This window comes from Rutidosis leptorrhynchoides, chromosome 4 (genome assembly GCF_046630445.1).
Source record: "Rutidosis leptorrhynchoides isolate AG116_Rl617_1_P2 chromosome 4, CSIRO_AGI_Rlap_v1, whole genome shotgun sequence".
Taxonomy (NCBI): Eukaryota; Viridiplantae; Streptophyta; class Magnoliopsida; order Asterales; family Asteraceae; genus Rutidosis; species Rutidosis leptorrhynchoides.
The window spans coordinates 230,279,008-230,286,405 of NC_092336.1; positions in this window are offsets into that span (position 1 = coordinate 230,279,008).

Consider the following 7,398-nt stretch of genomic DNA (forward strand, 5'->3'; position numbering starts at 1 on the left):
CCAATTCAAAATGCATGTAACGCATTCGAAAGGCCTTTTTTTCAATATCTTCCTCACAGACCCGCATTTGGTGATAGCCGGACCGTAAGTCAATTTTAGAAAAATAAGTCGCGCCTTGGAGTTGATCAAAAAAATTGTCAATCCGAGGAAATGGATAACGATTCTTGATCGTCATTTTATTCAACTCTCGATAATCGATACACATCCCCATACTACCATCCTTCTTTTTCACGAATAAAACTGGAGCACCCCATGGCGACCTTTTCAAGCAACTCTTGGGTTTGATTTAACAACTCTTGTATTTCCGTCGGTGCTAAACGATAAGGAATTTTAGCAATGGGAGTAGCCCCCGGGACCAACTCAATGCGAAATTCAACTTGCCTTTCCGCCGGAACACCCGGTAATTCATCCGAAAAAACGTCTTCGAATTCATTAACCACCGGAATTTCACGAATGGATGGTGGCTCTTCACGAGTATCAACTACATGGGCAAGAAAAGCCATGCCACCACTAGTAAGAAAACGACGCGCCCGTGCATAAGTGCATAATGGCACAAGTCTTCTTCATCGCTCACCATGAATAATTAACTCTCCTGCAGTTGGGGTCTTCACACGAATAGATTTTTCGTCGCATGCAATATCGGCTCTATAACAATCGAGCCAATCCATACCAACAACAATATCAAACTCACCCAAATTCATAGGGATAAGATCAATTTTGAACGTTTCGGGTCCAAACACAACATCATAATCATTACAAACATCAACTCCTAGCACCGTCTTACCATCCACTATTTCCAATTCTACCGGATGACTTAACTTAGCTAGTGGTTTATTAAGCTTAGATACAAATCTCGGTGACACAAACGACAAATTAGCACCGCTATCAAATAGTATCCTTGCCAGATTAGAGTTAACCATGAAAGTACCTGAGACAACTTCGTTGGATTGCTTGGCCTCATCATTGGTCATCAAATAATTTCGCCCCAGAGCCGTACCCGCCGCTTTCTCCAGCTTCTTAACATGATCACCCCGCAACTCGGGACACTCCGACTTTCGATGTCCTTCTTTACCACAATTAAAACAAGTGAGCTGTGATAACCCGGAAATTTCCGACTGAATTTAAACTTAATCTTTATATGTTCCGACACGATAAGCAAAGTCTGTATTTTTGAAATCTCAAAAACTTTGAAATGTGTTCATGTAATCAATTACCCTTTGACTGTGCTTGACGATTCACGAACATTTATTTTTATAGACATGTATATATATATAAGATATAGTTATATTAATTGAAAACGTTAACAAAGTATTAGATGTATAATACTTTACATGAACATATTTGTTTCAATATATATTTAATATAATTATCAACGGAAGTAAAAGATAATATCAAATGATTGAATTATCAGACACATTGTAATTATGATTACGGGTCTCTATTACGAGGTCCACTATAATTTAAGAAATCTCTTCTTTTAACAATATTCAGAAAATGGTAAAGTGATTTACATGAAAGAACAAATGTGTCAATTAACGAGAACTAGACAAAAGTTAGTGGAGATTTCTGTTTGATTTCAAATTCATGTTTTACAATATTTTCCTCGTGACTTTGTCAAGATAACTATTTTAACATTCGTCTTATTTAATGTGAAAGGAAGAATGTAAAATGTAGATAACTTACGATGTTGGATAGTGGCAAGCTAAGTAATCAACGTTTTACATTAAGATGATTTTATACTGTGATGGCCCCGTCAAAACACTTAACGGCTCCGTCACTTGGTCCCACAGCTTGATCGAACTTAAATGAATTTAATAAACGAGATTGCATTCTTTTATTTCAAAAGTTTTCCCAAAAAGGAAAGCATACCAAAACATATAGTTTAAATAACCCAACATATTAAATAACCAACGTTGACATAAAACACTGTCAACAAACCCACAATTTTAAATTATTTCAAAAACAGAATGCAAGTTCAAAGTTTCATAACTGTTTCATAAAATCTGCCCAAATGCATGCAGACTCTTCTAACACAGCGAAAGCATCAATTAAACTCACGTACCTGTGAAAACATGCGAGTAAACTGTCAACAAAAATGTTGAGTGAATTATAGGTTTAAATAGTCGAATAAACTTTAGACCACAAGATTTAAAATGTTAGAAAACATTAAACATTATTCCATTATCAATGAGTCACCTGGTTACCACTTAACCCTTTATTTACCCTTGCTAAACACAATAAATATTATACACCGAACAGTGTATCTACAACAAAATACGAAGTACTAAATATTCTGATTATAAATTGCTAGCGCGACTAGCTCGAAATGAGGTTGTCAAACCCGATAGATCTATCCATAGGATTCGCGTTCACCCGTAGATACCAGTGATTATTGTTACCAGACTAGGGAGTATTTTTGTTCAACTCATAACGAATAATTTAAATTTAATTGTCACTTGTGTCTAAACGTAAAATAAATTGCATGTTATCACATCCCAAAAATATACTTTGAAAAGTATGTAAAAAATGGGACTATAACTCACCTTAATAGCAAATGAAGAAACCACACAAATAAGCGAACAGCAAACGAAGTAAAGTGATCAGGAATGATCACAACGTCGACCTATAAATCAAGCAGGTCGATATAAATAACTAACTTAGGTCAAGTCTTTGTATGATAGCTATTTTACATGTTGCAAGTAGACATAGAACAAAACTCAACATGCATCGATTTGATCGGAACAGCGTACGGACACACACTTTCTATTTTTAGAAAGTTTCTATTTTTAGCAGGTTTCAATTTTTGGAAAGTTTCTATTTTAGGAAAGTTTCTATTTTTAGAAAGTTTATATTTTAGGAAAGTTTCTATTTTTGGAAAGTTTCCAAATTTAGAAAGTTTCCATATTTAGAAAGTTTCTATATTTAGAAAGTTATTAAGTTACGAAAGTTTCCTTAATTAGAAAGTCAACAAAAGTCAACTAAAAGTCAAAGTCAACTGAAAGTCAACTTAAAAGTCAACCTTGGTCAAACATAGTCAACATTAACTTTTAAAAGTATAAGTTATAATATTAATATAGGTTATAATGTTAATTAAAGTCATATATGTATAATTATGTCATAACATAAGTCTAATTAAATTAAATTGAATTATTAAAGTTAACATAAGTTTAAATGATATAATTAATATAACATAAGTATTTAATTAATTAATTAAATATTATTCATAATATAAGTATTATTAATTAATAGTAAATTAATTTCAGCAGATTATATATGCCGGAATCGAGAAATTAAACTGGGCAGCGAAATATTTAAGATTGATTTGATACCAGTAGAGTTAGGGAGTTTTGATGTAATAGTTGGCATGGACTGGCTAAAGAAGATGAAAGCAGAGATCGTATGTTACAAAAATGCAATTCGCATTGTACGAGAAGAAGGAGAACCCTTAATGGTGTACGGAGAAAAGGGCAACACGAAGCTACATCTTATTAGTAATTTGAAGGTACAAAAACTAATAAAAAAAGGTTGCTATGCTATTCTAGCACACGTCGAGAAAGTATAAACTGAAGAAAAGAGCATCAATGATGTTCCCGTCACAAAAGAATTTCCCGATGTATTTTAGAAAGAATTACCGGGACTACCTCCACATCGATCTGTTGAATTTCAAATAGATCTTGTACCAGGAGCTGCACCAATAGCTCGTGCTCCTTATAGACTCACACCCAGCGAGATGAAAGAACTGCAAAGCCAACTGCAAGAACTATTAGAACGTGGTTTCATTCGACCAAGCACATCACCATAGGGAGCTCCTGTTTTGTTTGTCAAGAAGAAGGATGGTACATTTAGGTTATGTATTGACTACAGAGAGTTGAATAAACTTACCATCAAAAACCGTTATCCACTACCGAGAATTGACGACTTATTTGATCAACTACAAGGCTCTTCGGTTTATTCGAAAATCAATTTACGTTCTGGATATCATCAAATGCGAGTAAAGGAGGATGATATTCCAAAAACTGCTTTTAGGACGCGTTATGGTCATTACGAGTTTATGGTTATGCCGTTTGGATTGACTAACGCACCAGCTGTGTTCATGGACCTTATGAACCGAGTGTGTGGGCCATATCTTGACAAGTTTTTCATTGTTTTCATTGATGACATACTTATTTACTCAAAGAATGATCAAGAGCACGAAGAACATTTGAGAAAAGTGCTAGAAGTATTGAGGAAAGAAAAACTGTACGCTAAGTTTTCAAAGTGTGCATTTTGGTTGGAAGAAGTTCAATTCCTCGGTCACATAGTGAACAAAGAAGGTATCCAGGTGGACCCGGTAAAGATCAAAACTGTTGAAAAGTGGGAAACCCTAAAAACTTCGAAGCATATACGTCAATTTTTAGGATTGGCTGGTTACTACAGAAGATTCATCCAAGATTTCTCCAAAATAGCAAAACCCTTGACTGCATTAACGCATAAAGGGAAGAAATTTGAATGGAAGGATGAACAAGAGAAGGTGTTTCAGTTATTGAAGAAAAAGCTAACTACGGCACCTATATTGTCATTGCCTGAAGGGAATGATGATTTTGTGATTTATTGTGACGCATCAAAGCAAGGTCTCGGTTGTGTATTAATGCAATGAACAAAGGTGATTGCTTATGCGTCTAGACATTTAAAGATTCACGAGCAAAATTATACGACTCACGATTTGGAATTGGGTGCTGTTGTTTTTGCATTAAAGACTTGGAGGCATTATTTATATGGGGTCAAAAGTATTATGTATACCGACCACAAAAGTCACCAACATATATTTAATCAGAAGCAACTGAATATGAGACAACGCAGGTGGATTGAAATGTTGAATGATTATGATTTTGAGATTCGATACCACCCGGGGAAGGCGAATATGGTACCTGACGCTTTGAGTAGAAAGGACAGAGAACCTATACGGGTAAAAGCTATGAATATAATTATTCGTACTAACCTTACTACTCAAATAAAGGAGGCGCAACAGGGGGTTGTAAAATAAGAAAAGTTGAAGAATGAGATACCCAAAGGATCTGAGAAACATCTTAATATTCGGGAAGACGGAACCCGATATAGGGCTGATAGAATTTGGGTACCAAGGTTTAGAGATCTGAGAGAAATGGTACTTAAGGAAGCACATAAAACCAGATATTCAATACATCCTGGAGCGGGGAAGATGTATAAAGATCTCAAGAAACACTTTTGGTGGTCGGGTATGAAAGCCGATATTGCTAAATATGTAGGAGAATGTTTGACGTGTTCTAAGGTCAAAGCTGAACATCAGAAACCATTAGGTCTACTACAACAACCTGAAATCCCGGAATGGAAATGGGAAAACATTACCAAGGATTTCATTACTAAATTGCCAAGGACTCCAAGTGTTTATGATACTATTTGGGTAATAGTTGATCGTCTCACCAAGTCAGCACACTTCCTGCCAATGAGAGAAGATGATAAAATGGAGAAGTTGGCGCGATTGTATTTGAAGGAGGTTGTCTCCAGACATGGAATACCCGTCTCTATTATCTCTGATAGGGATGGTAGATTTGTTTCAAGGTTCTGGCAGACGTTGCAACAAGCATTGGGGACTCGTCTAGACATGAGTACTGCCTATCATCCACAAACTGATGGACAGAGTGAAAGGACGATATAAATGCTTGAAGACATGCTACGAGCATGTGTTATTGATTTTGGAAACAGTTGGGATCGACACCTACCGTTAGCAGAATTTTCCTACAACAACAGTTATCATTCTAGTATTGAGATGGCGCCGTTTGAGGCACTTTATGGTAGAAAGTGTAGGTATCCGATTTGTTGAAATGAAGTGGGGGATAGACAGATTACGGGTCCGGAGATAATACAAGAAACTACCGAGAAAATCATCCAAATTCAACAACGATTGAAAACCGCCCAGAGTCGACAAAAGAGCTACGCGGACAGTAAAAGAAAAGATATAGAGTTTGAAATTGGAGAAATGGTCATGCTTAAGGTTTCACCTTGGAAAGGCGTTGTTCGATTTGGTAAACGGGGGAAACTAAATCCAAGGTACATTGGACCATTCAAGATTATAGATCGTGTCGGACCAGTAGCTTACCAACTGGAGCTACCTCAACAACTCGCGACTGTACATAACACTTTCCACGTCTCGAATTTGAAGAAATGTTTTGCTAAAGAAGATCTCACTATTCCATTAGACGAAATCCAAATCAATGAAAAACTTCAATTCATTGAAGAACCCGTCGAAATAATGGATAGTGAGGTTAAGAGACTTAAGCAAAACAAGATACCGATTGTTAAGGTTCAATGGAATGCTCGTAGAGGACCCGAGTTCACCTGGGAGCGTGAAGATCAGATGAAGAAGAAATACCCGCATCTATTTCCAGAAGATTCGTCAACACCTTCAACAGCTTAAAATTTCTGGACGAAATTTATTTAACGGGTAGGTACTGTAGAGACCCAAACTTTTCCATGTTTATATATATTAATTGAGATTGATATTTACATGACTAAATGTTTCCAACGTGTTAAGCAATCAAACTTATTAAGACTTGATTAAATGAAATAAGTTTCATATAGACAATTGATCACCCAAGTTGACCGGCGATTCACGAACATTACAAAATTGTAAAAAATACATGTTGTGGTATATATAGACATATATATATGGTTGAAATGAGATTATGATGAGTAAGTATCTCACTAAGTATATTAACAATGTGTGATATACATAAGAAATGAGATTACTAAGTTAAGAAACTCGAAATGATATATATAACGATTATCGTTATGATAACGTCTACTAAATATATATGTATCATATTAAGATATTGATACACTATATTTAACATGATAAAATTATATTTAAATATATCATTAAGTGTGTTAACAATGAACTACATATGTAAAAACAAGACTACTAACTCAAGAATTACGAAACGAGACTTATATGTAACGATTATCGTTGTAACGATATTTTAATGTATATATCATATTAAGAGATATTCATACATCATAATATCATGATAACATAATAATTTAACATCTCATTTGATATAATAAACATTAGGTTAACAACATTAATTGAGATCGTTAACTTAAAGGTTTCAAAACAACACTTACATGTAACGACTAACGAAGACTTAATGACTCCATTAGAATGTATATACATGTTATGTTTTGATATGTTTTCTTACACTTTTTAAAGACTTCAAGACACATATCAAAGTACTTCTACTTAACAAAAATACTTACAATTACATCCTCGTTCAGTTTCATCAACAATTCTACTCGTATGCACCCGTATTCGTACTCGTACAATACACAGCTTTTAGATGTATGTACTATTGGTATATACACTAAAATGATCAGCTCTTAGCA